Below are 15511 nucleotides of genomic sequence, written 5' to 3'. Positions count from 1 at the left end.
GTTCCTTCCCTACAAGAACTCCCAGCACTAGGGAGAACTAGTTCTGAACCCCAACTAGGATGACAGAGGCTTGAGTTCCAATAATAATTACTAACACGTGCTGAGCACTCAGGATGGCCTCAATGCCAAGTGTTTTCCATATGCAAACTCACTCACGCCTCATGAGTCCTTTACTGTCAACACTATTAATTACTCCCACTTTACAGATGAGGAATCTGTGCATTAGTGAGGCTAAGGAATTTCACCCCAAGGAGATCCTTCTGGCTCATCTTCTATGTCACTGGGAATAGGGTCCACGCAGAAATTCCAAGCTGGATGTTTCCCACACTCACAGTCCAGTTAGGGGATATGCTGACCACATGGAACAAGGGACGAGGCTGCAGGGCCTCCAGGAAGGGCAGGCAGGGGTCAAACACACATCCGTGACTTAGGTCAGGTGGCCCAGAAGCAGACCTGGAGAGGAGAATTTGTGTGCAAGAGATTTATTAAGGAAGAAGGAAAAGAAACAGGGGAGTGAGAGGAGGACTTGATGAGAAAGGGAAGAAGTCAAGCAAGGGTGTGATTCAAGGCCAGCTCCCAGCTTCCGCCTGATCCCATGGGGGACTCTGGAGCATAAATTACACCTGGGGTCTGTCCTGCCTCCCGGCAGGGACCTGGCCTTTTATACTCCAGCAATGGATTCTCATTGGCTGCAGGATGCCCAGGAGGCAGTGGAACTGCCCGTAGACCAAGGGAAGACCTCCTAGGAGAGTCAGAAACAGGAACGTGCAGAGCCCTGACAGTGTCCACTACAACCTATTGGGTTGGCCAAAAGGTTCGTTCAGGTTTTTCCGTAACATCTCACAGAAAAACCCGAACAAACATTTTGGCCAACCCAATATTTGAATCCTGATCCTTCTCTCTAGCTGTGTTGCCTCAGACAAGTTGCCTAACCTCTCTGAGTCTTAGGATCTGCATCTGCAATAAGAATAAAGATTCCTACCCCTCCCTCACAGAGTTATCACAAGGATTTGATTCAATAAAATGATGGTGCATGGTCTAAAATCAGCACCAATCCCCCATGATGTGGCATTGTGCAAATGGCGATAAAAATACTCATGTAGACCCAGGAAAAGACAGAAGTCCACTGAACAGCTATGAGTAACTCACAAAGACTCGCACGTACTCTCCTCAGCACCAGCCCCCAGCCTTTCCCACCAACGAGGAGGCTGGTAAAACTGCCTTAGCCGTGGCCACACAAGCCGAATTATGTCTTCTCGTCAAACCCACACACTTCTCCCCTGAAAAACAAGCTCCCTCATAAGAGTTCAGAGCTGCCCCATGCAAAGCCAACTACCCTACCGCACACCAAGTGTCTGTGACCTGCATCTTTATTTTGTTACCACCCAGAGGACAGTACCGGTAAAGTTTACAAAAAGGACCCCATTTATAAGGGGGGGGTGCAGAGAAATCTGTCCAGGGTCGGCAGCTGCTGGGGCTCCCTAATCTAGCTCCATTGTTTTAGTTCTCTAATTAAGTGGCTCTGCTCACACTGCCAGCTCCCCTTCCCAAGAAACCCAGCTATATTGAGCAGATACATAAAAGCCAACAATTAAATTGTCTTATCAAATTTTCACAGCTTAAGTTGTTCAATTGCATGGGAAATGATTAGCGTCTGTAAATAGAGGAAGAGAGTGGCAGGCCCAGAGGCTGCAGGCTGGAGGTGGGGGGAGCTGAGGGCAGCCCCTAAAAGGCATGGGGGGCGCAGACCTCGCCAAACTCTGAGCAGGGCCTCCTGTGAGTCCTCAAAGGGCCCAACAGGCCTTGTCTTGAGAACCCAGGAAGCGAGGAGTAGCAGAGATTGACTGACTTCTCTGAGGTCCCCAAGATAGCCCTGGACTTGGAGAGAGCAGGCAGTGTCCAAGTTCAAGGCCCCACGGCCAACCAGCTGGAGGTAACAGGCAAAGCCACTTACACAACCGAGCCTCAATTAACTTACTCCATCTAGACTAGGGCAGAGACCTGATTCCTGGTCACACCTGGTGCTTCCTCAGTGCTCCACTGAGGGTGGCCTGGTCCTCAGAGAGAGTTCTCCATGCAGCTGTGTCTAACACACCTTCCGCTTTGGACTGGTAAGTGGTCTGCTATACAGATCAGACCCAAAACGGGCCCCATTCCTTCCTACCCAGGACGGTAGGTGCCCCCCTGCCATTACCTGGAGTTTGATTCTAATCCTCTGAATCAATGCCTGACCATTGGAGGCTGTAGCCCTATTGGCAATAAGACATTCTTGTGGTTGCTGGAAGAATTGTTTTTTCTGTTTGAGATATTAAAGGAGAAAGCCTAATATGTCTCATTTTCCTGGAATGTCTCATTTAGATTCGCTATTTGGATGTTGATGGTCCAGCCTGCCTGCCCCAACACACACAAAAATCTACAGATTACACAGTCATATGAACAAAACATTCAGCCCCATTTTGACCTTTGGCTTGGATTTTGACAACCATCACTCCCATTGTATGAGATTTCACCCCTCTGGTTATTAAAACAAAATCCATTATTTGTTTTAGCTCAGTCTCCTGAAAGTATGGAGGAGCTACAGAACTCTTACAGGGACCCAGGAGTGGGGTCGGGGGTAGGAAACCGGGAGAAAGGCCTTTGGGGGTGGGAATCTCCTCTCTATCAGATCAAGATGTTGGATAAAACCTGAGGAAGCAGAGTTTAGAAGCAGCCTTGCCCAGGTCCAGCCGGGCAAAGACAGCCAGTGGCCAAGACATATGATCACTAGACGCATGATCTGAGGCCCAAAGCAGGAGCAAAGCAGAACTCCCAGGACGGATGTGCCCTGGATGGTGGGAATGGTGGAGGCTTAGAGTCAGTCTTTGTCCAGCCCAAGTCCACGTCCCTTGAAGCAGCACCTATCCCATCACTCCTCAGCCAGCTGGACGGATCACAGTGCCTCAGCCGCAAGAACTACAACCATAGAGAGTTTTACACAGATTTCTTCATCACTTCAGGGCACTGTCGCATTCACCATACCTGTGACCCTCTTAGTGCCCCTGAGAGGCAGGTAGGGCGGCTTCTCACCAATCCTACTTGGTCTCACAGGAAATATCCAAGTTCAGAAATTCTACCTTTGCATAATCCATCCTTCAGATACAGAATTCAAGTCTCAATAGGCTTGACCAAGGTTATGAAAAAGCTCTAGATACTCCAGGAGTAGAATTCAGGGTTTCTAACTCTGAATACACTCTTTTGCTCCATTTCAAAACACTTTGGGGAAAGACCCACATAAAACTCACGGCCACCAAAAATCCGTTACACCCAAGTTGGAAACTTAGGAACAGACTCTGGGCACATGTACCCTGGAGAAGAGTGAAAAGCATGATGTTTTCCTTTCTTCCTGCGTAATTTCTGTGATTATTTATTGAGTTCCTCCTATGTGTAACGACTCTCCTTTTCTCAGCTTTAACAAAGTGAGGCATTGATGTCTATATTTTGGTAAAGTGTCTAAAAGCTCTGTTCACATGTCCCTCCCTCCTTTTCCACTCATTTCCCTTTTACGTAGGTGCTGCCCTAATGCAGGGTGACCAACACATGGCAGTGATGGCACCAGGGGGAGAAAGGGAAAGAAAATGTAATTTTCTTCTAAACATACACAAATTTACAATGTGAGGCTCTTCTACTTTTTGATGGATTAATCATGTGTATTCCACAAAATGAGTCAGCTAAGTTAGAAAGATCAATGTGTTTGATTGACAGCGCAACATCCTTGATTACTGACCCCATGCTGCTGTGGACTGGTCACCAGAGAAGCATCATCTTCTGCACCAAGTGGGACTCAGAGATGAACAAGAGCACAGAACACGACCTTGGGCAGATTTGCTCAGCTGTGGAATAGCCGGACACAGAGGGGAGAAAACCCACCAGACAAAGAACGTGCACAAGTGTCAAGCTCAAAGCTGATGGAAACCCCGGCATCTTATCAAGCAGATATTTTCCTCCCCGGCCATTCAAAGAAAACACGCTGAGAGTCTCCTGGGCGTCATGGGTGAATCAGAAAGAAAACTGAGCCGAGAAAGAGGACAGAAGCAAAAGATGGAGAGTTGAGGGAGGAAGACTCAAGTGGGAGGTGGGATATGGAAGAAACAGAGCAGGGAAGAGCCCTTCCCAAAGTAATGTGGTGCAGTGAGCCTTTATCAACTAAAGAAAAAGCCAACCCAGGCATAAGGTCAGGGAGGGCACACAAGGCTGCTCAGTAACACGTGTCCCAGGAAGTAGGAACTTCCCAAACTTGATCCCAGATCCCCCACTTACTGTCGTGGGACCCTGGCTGAGCACCAGAGACTTTATCCACGTCCCAGAGTTTCCATGCGTATCGGCGGGCTGACACAGGAAAGCACCTATCACGGGTCCTGGGACAGAGTGGGCATCCTTGGTCCTCACCACAACGCTGGCGCTGCTGAGTTGCTGATAAAGAGCCTGACCTGGCCATTGCAGGGCTCATTCCACTCTGCCATCAGTTGCTGGGATACTTTAGAGTAGCAAGTGCTTCTGTCAAATTCAATACGCTATGGATCGCCAACACAGGAAACCCATGTGAGTGGAGCTTCCCTAGTTGAAATCAGAAGACAGAGTTCAGCCTCATATTGAAGGTCTACCCACCCCACACCCCCAACCCTGGCCCCGGCAGTCATTCGGATCCAGGGCTCTCCACACTCAGCTTAGAAACCTTGAATTTATGATATACAGGCAGACCTCAGATATATTGCAGCTTCAGTCCCAGACCAGCTCATTAAAGCAAATATTGCAATAAAGCAAGTCGCAGGAATCTTTTGGTTTCCGAATGCATATAAAAGTTATGTTTACACTATACTATAGTCTATTAAGTGTACAATAGAATTATGTCTTTAAAAAACAGTGTACATACCTTAATTTAAAAATACTTTATTGGGACTTCCCTGGTGGTGCAGTGGTTAAGAATCTGCCTGCCAATGCAGGAGACACGGGTTCGAGCCCTGGTCTGGGAGGATCCCACATGCCACGGAGCAACTAAGCCCGTGCGCTACAACTACTGAGCCTATGCTCTAGAACCCATGTGCCACAACTACTGAGCCCGCGTGCCACAACTACTGAAGCCTACGCGCCTAGAGCCCGTGCTCCACAACAAGAGAAACCACCGCAATGAGAAGCCCGCACACCGCAACGAAGAGTAGCCCCAAAAAAAAAAAAAAAAAAAAAAGACTAGCCCCTGCTCGCCGCAACTAGAGAAAGCCCACGCGCAGCAACAAAGACCCAACACAGACAAAAATTAATTAATTAATTAATTTAAAAAAACACTTCATTGCTAAAAAATGCTAAGCATCATCTGAGCCTTCATGGGGTCGTAGTCTTTCTGCCGGTGGAGGGTCTTACCTCACCGCTGATGGCTGCTGACTGATCACGATGGAGGATGCTAAAGGTCGGGTGGCTGCAACAATTTCTTAAAAGAAGACAACAGTGGAGTCTGCCACACTGATTGACTCTTCCTTTCACGAACGATTTCTCTGTAACACGCAATGCTATTTGGTAGCATTTTACCCACAACAGAACTTCTTTCAAAATTGGAGACAATCTTCTTAAACCTTGCCACTGCTTTATCAACTGAGTTTATGTAATATATAAATCCTTCGTTGTCAGTTCAACAATAGAATAAGTTCTCCGTCTTATATGGGCGCAGTTTGAGGTGACCCCAAACAATCACAATAGTAACTTCAAAGATCACTGATCACAGATCACCGTAACAAATATAATAATAATGAAAAAGTTTGAAATATTGTGAGAATTACCAAAATGTAACATAGACACACAAAGACAGCAAATGCTGTTAGAAAAATGGCACCAATACACTTGCTCGATGCAGGGTTGCCACAAACCTTCACTTGTGGAAAACACAGTATCTGCAAAGTGCAATAAAGCAAAACACAGTAAAACAAGGTATGCCTGTAACTCTTCACAAGGCAATGGGCTCATTCAAATATGACAGAATAACTTAAGTTAAACAATATTTGTGCAGCTACTATTCAGACACAACTTTGTCAGGTCCATCTCACAGATGGTAAAACTGAGGCTCAAAGAGGCTCATCAGCTTGTCCAAGGACACACGTATGATGGTTGATAGAAGTGGGATTCAACCTCAGATGCCCATACTGTGAATGCATTATTCTCTCTGATGCCAAAATTCCTTATTAGCCCTTCTCAGCCTCCTGAAGAGGAAATGGGGCTGAATTGACAGAGAGTAACTCATTTCCCCAGCTCCCCCAACCCTTCGCCTCCAACTGACACCACCATCTGGTTTCCTTCAGCATCAGAGACTGGAGCTCACAGACGGCCTGGAGTATTGTTCACACAGAACGTCGCTGTGGGCCCTCAGCCTTGACCCCGGCAGAAGCACGCAGGCTAGAACCGTTAGTCCCTTCCTGGGGCCTCACCTCATCCATCAGCAGCTCTCTGGGCACCCGTCCCTCCACCCTCCATGCAAGGCAGAGCCAAGATGGAGAGGAATGCCCTCAGCAGGCCATCCAACACACTCAGCTGTTCCCAAGCTGCTGCGCCTTTGCAGAAAAATCTCCCCGACCTTGTCTGCAAACATGTCTTTTCCAATCCAGGGCTTGGCCCAGGACTCAAGGATCCTGAGAAACGCCGTGAAATTCAGTTCTCAGTGGGTCGGAGCTGTAACGGATGTTGGGGAAGAGGCAGATGTGTTCACGCACATGTAAGAAGACCCGCTGTGTGGTATTCACCATGCTCTACTAGGTTCCGGGGATACAAAATGAAAGGACACATCTCCCATAGAACATGAGGACCCAGTGAATCTTCAGACATCATTTAGTCCCACCTATCTATTCAAGATAGGAGAAAACTGAGACCCAAGGATGAGGGATTGACCCGAGATGTTCATGTGATCCAAGCCAATAGGGTCCCAGGCTGACACTGTTGAAGTTGGAGCTAGAGGAGAAGGCTGTGCAGATGCGGCTTCTGGCCAAGGCGAGGACTAGAGTGAAAGAGTCGGGGGCCTCGTGCAAAATGCAAGGAGAAGGAGGCATCCCTCTCAGGGCCTTTCTATACAAGTGTATCTATGGGAGGAGAGATGTATGGGGAGAAACTCTTTCTTCAAATCTGTGGCTACTCCAGGGCTTTCCAGTAAATCCCCTCAATCCCTTAAACCAGATGGAGTTGGGTTTCTGTCACTTGCCACCAGCATGTTCTGGCTAATTATGAGACCTTGCTGTGCCCATCCCCCCCACATCTGTTTCTGCTCTGTGACTCAGCTCAACCCTCTGTCCCTCACCTCTGGCCACTGGCACTAGGTTCTCTCCCATGCTGTGGGGCTGGGGTCCCCTCCTCCAGTTCCCATCTCTCCCAGGATCTCCAGAGCTGCTGAGTGGAGCCTCCTCAAAGCTTGGTGCCCAGGTCCCACCATCAAGGGTTTGATGACCTATGGTGAGTTGACTGGGAAAGAGGGAGAACACAGAAATATGCATGAGTCTCAGCTCAGGAGGCAGGTGGACCGTGCTGGAATGCTGGCATAGCCTCATGTCGTCTGAGCAGAGGGACGGTGTCCTTCACGCTGAGTGATCAAGGAAGGCCATGGAAAGGATGAAGAGTTAAAGGGCACTGAGAATGAGCAGACAAGAGTCTAGAGTTTACTCTGACATGACCAGTAAACTGAAGTGCATTCAGGGGCTCTGCCTGCAGATCCCACATTCTGTCCCACCATGGTCTCTTCTCCTGCCTGCCCAGATCCACAGGGCTGCTGTGGATCTTCTGTGACCTCCTTGACTAAGCTAAAGATTCTGCCAGGATGCCCACTGCCTCATCTCCAGACCTGGACTTGCTACCCGGCCCCAGGGCACCAACACTGAGCCCATCACTGAGCCTAACTAAGCATGGGGCCCCGCCCGCCTTCTCCACTTTGGGAGGAAGGGATGTGAGAGCCCGTTTCCTGCCATCGGGCCTCCCCTCTTCCATCTGACTGGATGAGATAAGATGGTGATGGCAGCCGTGGGGGAAGCAGCCTTGGAGGCCAAACAGATTATTTGGGGGGTTTAGACAAACTATTTGCCAACATGGCTTCCACCCTGAGCTGATGTTGGCAGAAACCCAGTGTCTCAGACTGCAAGAAACTGGAAAGGAGCATTTGCCAACTCCATTCTCCTTAAAAGGATGGTTCTTCCTCAGTCAGGCACACGTGACACAGCCATGGGGGCAGAGAACCAGCCAGCAGCGACCAGAGGCGGGACAGAGCTTGGAGCCCAGGAGTTTAGTGTTTCAAATCACACATCACAAATTATGTTCCCTGCACATTCCTTGGAAGTTTGGAGGCATAAACTTTCCCCCTTCCCTTTCCTAAAGTGGATTCCAGGAGCTGGCCCTAGTGATGTCTACATTTAAGCAACAGTGAGAATAGGTGTCAGCAGCCCCTGGGGTCCTGATGAGATGAAGAAATGCAGCGGGCTGTCTCCAGGCAAGGAGAGAAATGGAGAACTGGGATGGCATGGGGTGAGCAGCAAGGAATCGCAGCAGAAAAGGGAAACGGGATCTGGTACAGCTGGATCAAGTTAGGGTTTGCAGAGCTAACTCCAGGCAGTGGGGCTTACGAGTGTGGGCTCCGGAGTCTCGTCACCAGGGTACAAACCCCAGTGTGCCCTTCAATTACTATGTGACCGTGTCTGAGTTCCTCAACCTCTCTGAACTATTTTTCTTCAACACATTGGTATCAGGAGTCTTCGTGTGTGTGTTTGTGTGTGTGTGTGTGTGTGTGTGTGTGTGTGTGTGTGTGTGTGTGTGAAAACTATAAAAACAAAAACTAACTTTTTTTAAAGGGAATTTACTGGAGTGTTACAAGGTCACTCACAGAATCAAAGGCAAAACCAAAAAATGTATCATGCCTTGGGAAGGACAGGAACTAGGTGGCTCCTGAGTGCCAACTGGTGGCTTATCTTTCAATTTTTTAAAATTTATTTATTTTTGGCTGCATTGGGTCTTCATTGTTGGGTCTTCGTTGCTGCATGCGGGCTTTCTCTAGTTGCGGCGAGCAGGGGCTACTCTTCGTTGCAGTGCGCGGGCTTCTCTTTGCGGTGGCTTCTCTTGTTGCAGAGCATGGGCTCTAGGCACGCAGGCTTCAGTAGTTGCGGCATGTGGGCTCAGTAGTTGTGGCTCACAGGCTCTAGAGCACAGGCTCAGTAGTTGTGGCGTGGGATCTTCCCGGACCAGGGCTCAAACCCGTGTCCCCTGCCTTGGCAGGCGGATTCTTAACCACTGCGCCACCAGGGAAGTCCCTGGCCTATCTTTCTAGAATGTTGGAAGATACAGTTGGTTTTACTCCCCTCCCCCTCCCCCAACCTTGGGCAGAGTGATTGACAGTTCCCCACAAACGTATCAAATGAAGTGGAGGTAATTCAATTCCTCCAATGGGAAAAATCACACTTATGTTTTGACAATTTACATTTATGTGTCTTTTTTCATGTAAGAAAAGTATTCAAACAAAGCTTTTAGTCAAACTCCCAAACTGTGGGGAAAAGCTGGGCATTCTACCGAAACAACAGTGGACGGGGTTAGGAGAGGTTTTTTTCTTTTTTTTTTTTTTAATCTCATTCCATCTTAATACAGACTCTGGATTAGATGCTGATTAATTTGGCACTAAGGGCTGCTGTTAATCAGTTGTATGTCAGTAATCGTTTCTGGCCACCTTTAAATTATAAAGCATGGTGGGATTAACTGCACTTTTGCAAATTACCTCTTTATAAAAGTATAAGTAAACTCGAGGTGTACTCCTGGAGTGACATCACCCCCTGTTTATACTCACTGTGATTCTGGGGGTTATGACAAGGCTGGGCTCAAGCTGATGAACTCGGATGGAATTTATCCTTGTTTAACACGGATGGAATTTGCCTTGTTTAACAAGGCATTTTGAGACCTGGGATTTCCTGAGCCAGTTTCCAGAGTGACAACAAAGCACTTCATAGGGTCACACCAGGCAGGAACCTTGGCTGAACCTGGGGATGTGCTTGGCCTTCTGCCCCATTGGAGAGTGATCAGGTGAGCGGGGCCCACAGCCGCCCCTCCTGCAGAACGCACAGCCCAGGAGAGCACAGCCCGGGCCTCCGCTGTCTGGGAGGTCTAGGCTCATCTACCTACCTGCCTGTTCACTGGGGATAACAAGAAGGTGCGGGAGACGACAGGAAGGGGAACTGACCGTCATCGAGTTCCTAACAGGCGCCAGAAATTGTTTGGGGCTTTTCTGGGGCTTCCCTCTTGATTATAGAAACATTAATAGAAAAAAATATATATATATTGGAAAATTTTAAAGAAAATAGAGTAGAAAAACAAAATTACCTACAACTCTCAGGGACAATCATGAGCATTTTTAAATATTTGCTTCAGGGTTCCCCAGGTGGGGATGGGGAGGGTGTGCAGGTGTGTTTATCCATGTTGTTTCCGATACCTTCCATGAAACACATAGGGAATAAATAACTAAATTTATGTGCATAATTAGGGTCATAATATATGCATACTTTTGCATTCTGCATTTTTCACTTAACGTGATAGTGTATTTCCCCATGTCATTCTAGTCTTCCAAAACAACATTTTAATAGCGTGTGCTTTGAGTATAAAAGGGATATAGACCCCTGGTGAAAAACTTTGCAGCATACGGATTGGGATTTTGCCCTACCTATCTCACCAACAGACCATTATCACTGTTTACCATCTTCTTACAGTTCATCCACTCTTTCCTATTCATAGATCAACTTACATGCGCCTATACACAGATGAATATATTCATGTATTTTTACATATATGTATTTATACAACTTTGCATCCTCCTTTGTCACTTACATTATGTGGTGGGTTGTTCTTGTGACTTATATGGTGTTTTTAAAACCTCATCTTAATGACAAATTAATATTACATTATGTAGCGGTACCGCAATGTGCCTCACTAATATCCAATTTGGGGACATTTGGGTTGTTTCTAATGTTTAATATGATAAATAGTGCTGGGAAGAACATCTTTCCACATGAAACTTTATGTCTGTCTCTAATGTTTCCTGGAAATTTGGGAAATTAATTAAAACTTTGGCTTAGTTTTATGTTAGGCTTAAAAGGCTGTCTTTGCCGCCCACCCCCAGTGCACTTAGTGAATACTGAAATTCTCATTAAATAAGGCAAGTGGTTTCTGTTTTGACAGAACGCTTCCAGGGACGGGGCACTCACTACCATTTGAGTCAGGTCCTCCCACATTTGGGTATCACAAACATATAAAGGTCCTTCCTTATACCAAACAGACTTTGGCAGTATGGAACAGCTACACACTGGGGACATGGGGCACTAGCTAATTCCTTCTCAGTTCTTCGAAGAGTTCCAGATACTTCTCTACCCTCTCCCTCCTCTAGGCTAGTAAGCTCAAGTCATTTGAGTTTCCTTCCAAACCCTGGTAGTTGGGGCCCCTCCCCACCATGGGTCTTTCCTCTGGTACCCCCTGGTGCCCTCATCCCTCTTCCAGAGAGGCCCAGCCTTTACAGGGTGTCCCCCTCACTCTTTCTCCAGCTCACAGGTATTTAGGGAAATGACTCTTAATTCCCCTGTAACTGATAAGGGGTAGACATGTCACAGCCACATCCTGGGGACAGTAATTGCACCAGGGTTAAGCTCACCAACCTCCTTTGCAGCTGGACTGTCCCATTTCTTGGTCCTGCTCCATCAGCTGTGTGACTTTGAGCGTGTTCCTGAACCTCTCTGGGTCACCAAGGTTGTGGGAAGGATGAAGTGAGATGACGATACGTGTGCAGAGTTCACATGAGCTCTGGGGCAGGGTTTGTGCTCAGTGCTGTGCGGTCTACCCTGTTTGGTGACAGATTCTCCACCTGGGCAAGCTCAGGGCAACATTCAGGAAACATGCCATTCAATGGCCCCCTTAGATTTTACAGTGGCAAACTCTCTGGTCCCAGGGAGTCTGTGAGCCCAGGAGTCTGGGTGAAGTACACTGTGGTTTCCAGTGTGGCCACAGGCTGCTGTACACAGTGGGGAAGACGGTGATGGGGAGCTGACCAGGCAGGACTGATGTGCCCAGGCCTGTTTATCTAGAGCATCCCTACTGGGGACACAGGGCCTGTAAGTCAGACATGCCCAATAAGTGGGGAGGCTTCAGGCATGGCTGGTTCCAGGTCACCCACTCAGCTCTGCTTCTCAGGAGCTGAGCAGTCTGTGCAGAGTCATGTGTGTTTATATGCACACACACATGCACGAGTGTGCATGAGTGCACACACACAAAAAAAACCACTTTTTGGAAGGAAGCTCCCAGACTCGGGATCTCAAGACATACAATCAGCTCCGGAAATGGAACAAATGAAAATTCAAATACGAAAATGGAAGAAAACGGGCTTTGGTTTAGCATTCCAAAATAAATGGCACTTTTGTGTGCTTCGGCGATTGGGTCAGAAATCAACATATTTGTAAAGTTTGATTAAAATGTACTTTTAGGAGAGGAATGAAAGCGTGGTTGGAGCTGCTCTGGCAGCTGTGATGACGAGCACCCCACCCACCTCCACCACCTCCAGTTCTGATCCAGGTCGGACAACAGCCACAAAAGAGGCAGCTCAGAGGGAGATCAGAGGGCCTGAGACGTTCCTGCTCTCTGGGAAGTCATCAGACCCAAGCTCAGGTGACACTGGGGACAAGCCATGTCAGGAGGGAGGCTAACTGCTTAAATTTCATTAACTCGGAGCCTCTGGATGGAGCTCATGAGACATCAGTCAACAAAGACACTAAAATGTCTTTCAAACATTGTTTAAAGCATTGATTTTCATTTTCTCCCTGCTGTTTTCGTGGTTGTTATTGCTGCTAAGATGCCTGTTTCATTATTCTCTGTGCTGTACTGGGGCAACCGAAGTCCAACAGAAGATGCCTATCGCGTGCCCCATCGCATCCTGCTCCACCAACGCCCCTGCCTTCACACGGCCATTCATTCTGTGCAGAGGGCTATCCCTCCCCTACCCACTGGGTAAACTCCTATTCATCCTTTGAAACCCATTTGAAGAAACCTGGGAGTCATTCATCTCTGCGAGCTCCCCCTCTCACAGCCTACCACCAGGTCTCATTTCTTTCACATCTTGAATCCTTCCCATCTCCCTCCATCCCCACTGCCCCGCTGATAGCCCTCATCATGTCTCCCCAAGATACAGCCACCTCTCTGTACCAAATAAATACTGAACGATGGATGTCACAAATGTAACCCCATTTCCTCCTCGCAGCCATCCTGTGGTCCTCGCTGGAGAGATGAGTAAACCATGGGTGTGCAGATCCACCACTAACTGTCCAGTGACCTTGGGCCTCAGTTTTCTCATGTACAAAGTTGGGTTACATTGTCTCTAAGATCCCTTGTAGTTCTAAAACTCCACACCTCACAGTTTCTTGCTTTAAAAAAAAAAAAAAATGCTCCCAGTGGGATCGTGTTTTCAGTTTTATATTTGGAACGGGGAACATTTTCAGACGAATATGGATCAAATGGACGACATGACAGGAGAGTGAAGGGCCCGGCGGGAAACGGATGAAAGAGTAGGTGTCAGCCAGCTTTGAGAGGGGAACCGTGGGAGTGGAAGGGGGCAAACAGCACAATGGCCTGCACCCCTTTGAAAGAACGTCATGTGCAAGAGGCCGCACATGCCTCCTCTCCCTTCAGAAAGCAGATTTGAACTAATCGCAGGAACTTTTCAAGAGGCATGTTTCAACCGAATTTACAAAATGACTTTCTAGGTCTGCACTCCTGAGAGATGAAAGGGCACGAGGCTTAGAAATAAAAAGACAAGGTTAAAAAAAATGGTTCTGCCACCTCCAAGACCCATCTTCTTGAATTTCCTGAGCCTCAGTTTCCTCAGCTGTAAAATGGGGCTAAAAGTAAACCTACCGCAGGGGATTGTGGTGAGAATTAGAATACACAACATTTGTGATGTGCTTAGCACAGTGCTGGCAATTATAATTAGCTGCAGTTATTATTATTACTACTATCATTATAATTATTGTTAGTTTTAGCAAAACAACAAGACGACCAGTTTTTTTCTTTCTTTAGACCAGTTTTTTTCTCATGGTCACTAAAACGTCCACACTGAGGTCAGTCCTTCCTTCACGAGCAGGTGGAGGTTGCCCCTTCCCACGTGAAGCCCCTTTGGTAATACCACACACGACCTCTCAACAGAGCCCAGAGAAGCATTCAGCAGCATGGCCAGCACTCATTGCCAAGCCAGACCTTCTTCGAGTCTCAGTTCACGGAACGCACCCAAGCAATTCCCCCACGTTTTGAAATCACAACCCCCCATGCCTGGTCCTGGACACAGCCTGTGCCCCCCACTTCCTTGAAGGCATCAATACCGAGAGCACACGGCCTCTCTGAGAAGCAGGGACAAGTCTGTTCACGCGCTGGAGGATGTGTCATGGAGACAGACAAGCCGGGAGAGCTTGGGAACGCGGGTCAAGTGGGTCATCTATTAACTGGCGTGGCACGTAGGCCTCACAGAGGGCGGACAACACGCCGAGACCGGCGCCCAGATGAACTCGGAAGAGAACCGGCCCCAAGAAACAGAAGCAAGCAGCCCGGCGGATTTCCACATTACAAATTATCTTCCACCCTCATCCCCTTAATTCTGAAGTACTGAAAGTCAAATTTCCCTTCCCAGCATCTCCAAGAGCCCTGGGAGAGCGGTTCTTTTCTCAGAGGGGAAGAATGAAGATGAAAAGTTGTTTTGTGCTCGCCTGTTAAAGCCTACACTTCCCACCATTCAGGAACCCCGCAATTCATATTCTTTTCAATATCCTTAGAAAATAAAGTTCGTTGTGTTGGCAGGGGATGACAGAAACTTGACAGGTGAGTAAAAGTGATTTTTGCCCAGGGCACTCCTATTAATGTACCAATATATCTAAATTTTTGAAAAACCTCTTTCCCCACGCACTTCTTTTTTTAACAATAGTAGTAGCAGTATGATTCAAACTTTATTTTATTTGAAGCCAGTCTGTTTATCAAACAAAGATCTAGGTTTGGGAAACCATGAACACCCTGAATGGAGAAGTACATGGATTTTTTTTATTTTAAAATCTTGGTTAAGAATATGAGCTTGAGCTTTGGGACTTCCCTGGTGGCACAGTGGTTAAGAATCCGCCTGCCAGTGCAGGCGACACGGGTTCGAGCCCTGGTCTGGGAGGATCCCACATGCCGCAGAACAACTAAGCCCGTGCGCCGCAACTACTAAGCCTGCGCTCTAGAGCCCATGAGCCGCAACTACTGAACCCGCGTGCCGCAACTACTGAAGCCTGCGCTCCTAAAGCCCGTGCTCTGCAACAAGAGGAGCCACCACAATGAGAGGCCCTCACACCGCAACGAAGAGTAGCCCCCGCTTGCCGCAACTAGAGAAAAGCCCATGCACAGCAACAAAGACCCAATGCAGGCATAAATCAATCAATCAATCACTCCCAATCTTTAAAAAAAAAAGAACATGAGCTTT

At 47.8% G+C, this 15511-nt stretch overlaps 1 protein-coding gene across 1 annotated transcript in view; it reads right to left on the bottom strand.

The window, feature by feature from the left end:
• Positions 1–15511, bottom strand: part of LOC309617191 (uncharacterized protein) — a 661226-nt gene that overhangs the window by 516059 nt on the left and 129656 nt on the right. The gene's annotated exons all lie outside the window — the stretch shown is intronic.

The sequence above is a fragment of the Balaenoptera borealis genome (genome assembly GCF_965194805.1).
Source record: "Balaenoptera borealis genome assembly, chromosome: 19".
NCBI lineage: Eukaryota > Metazoa > Chordata > Mammalia > Artiodactyla > Balaenopteridae > Balaenoptera > Balaenoptera borealis.
Note: the sequence above shows the minus strand (reverse complement) of the source record. Positions and strands in the feature narration are given on the sequence as shown.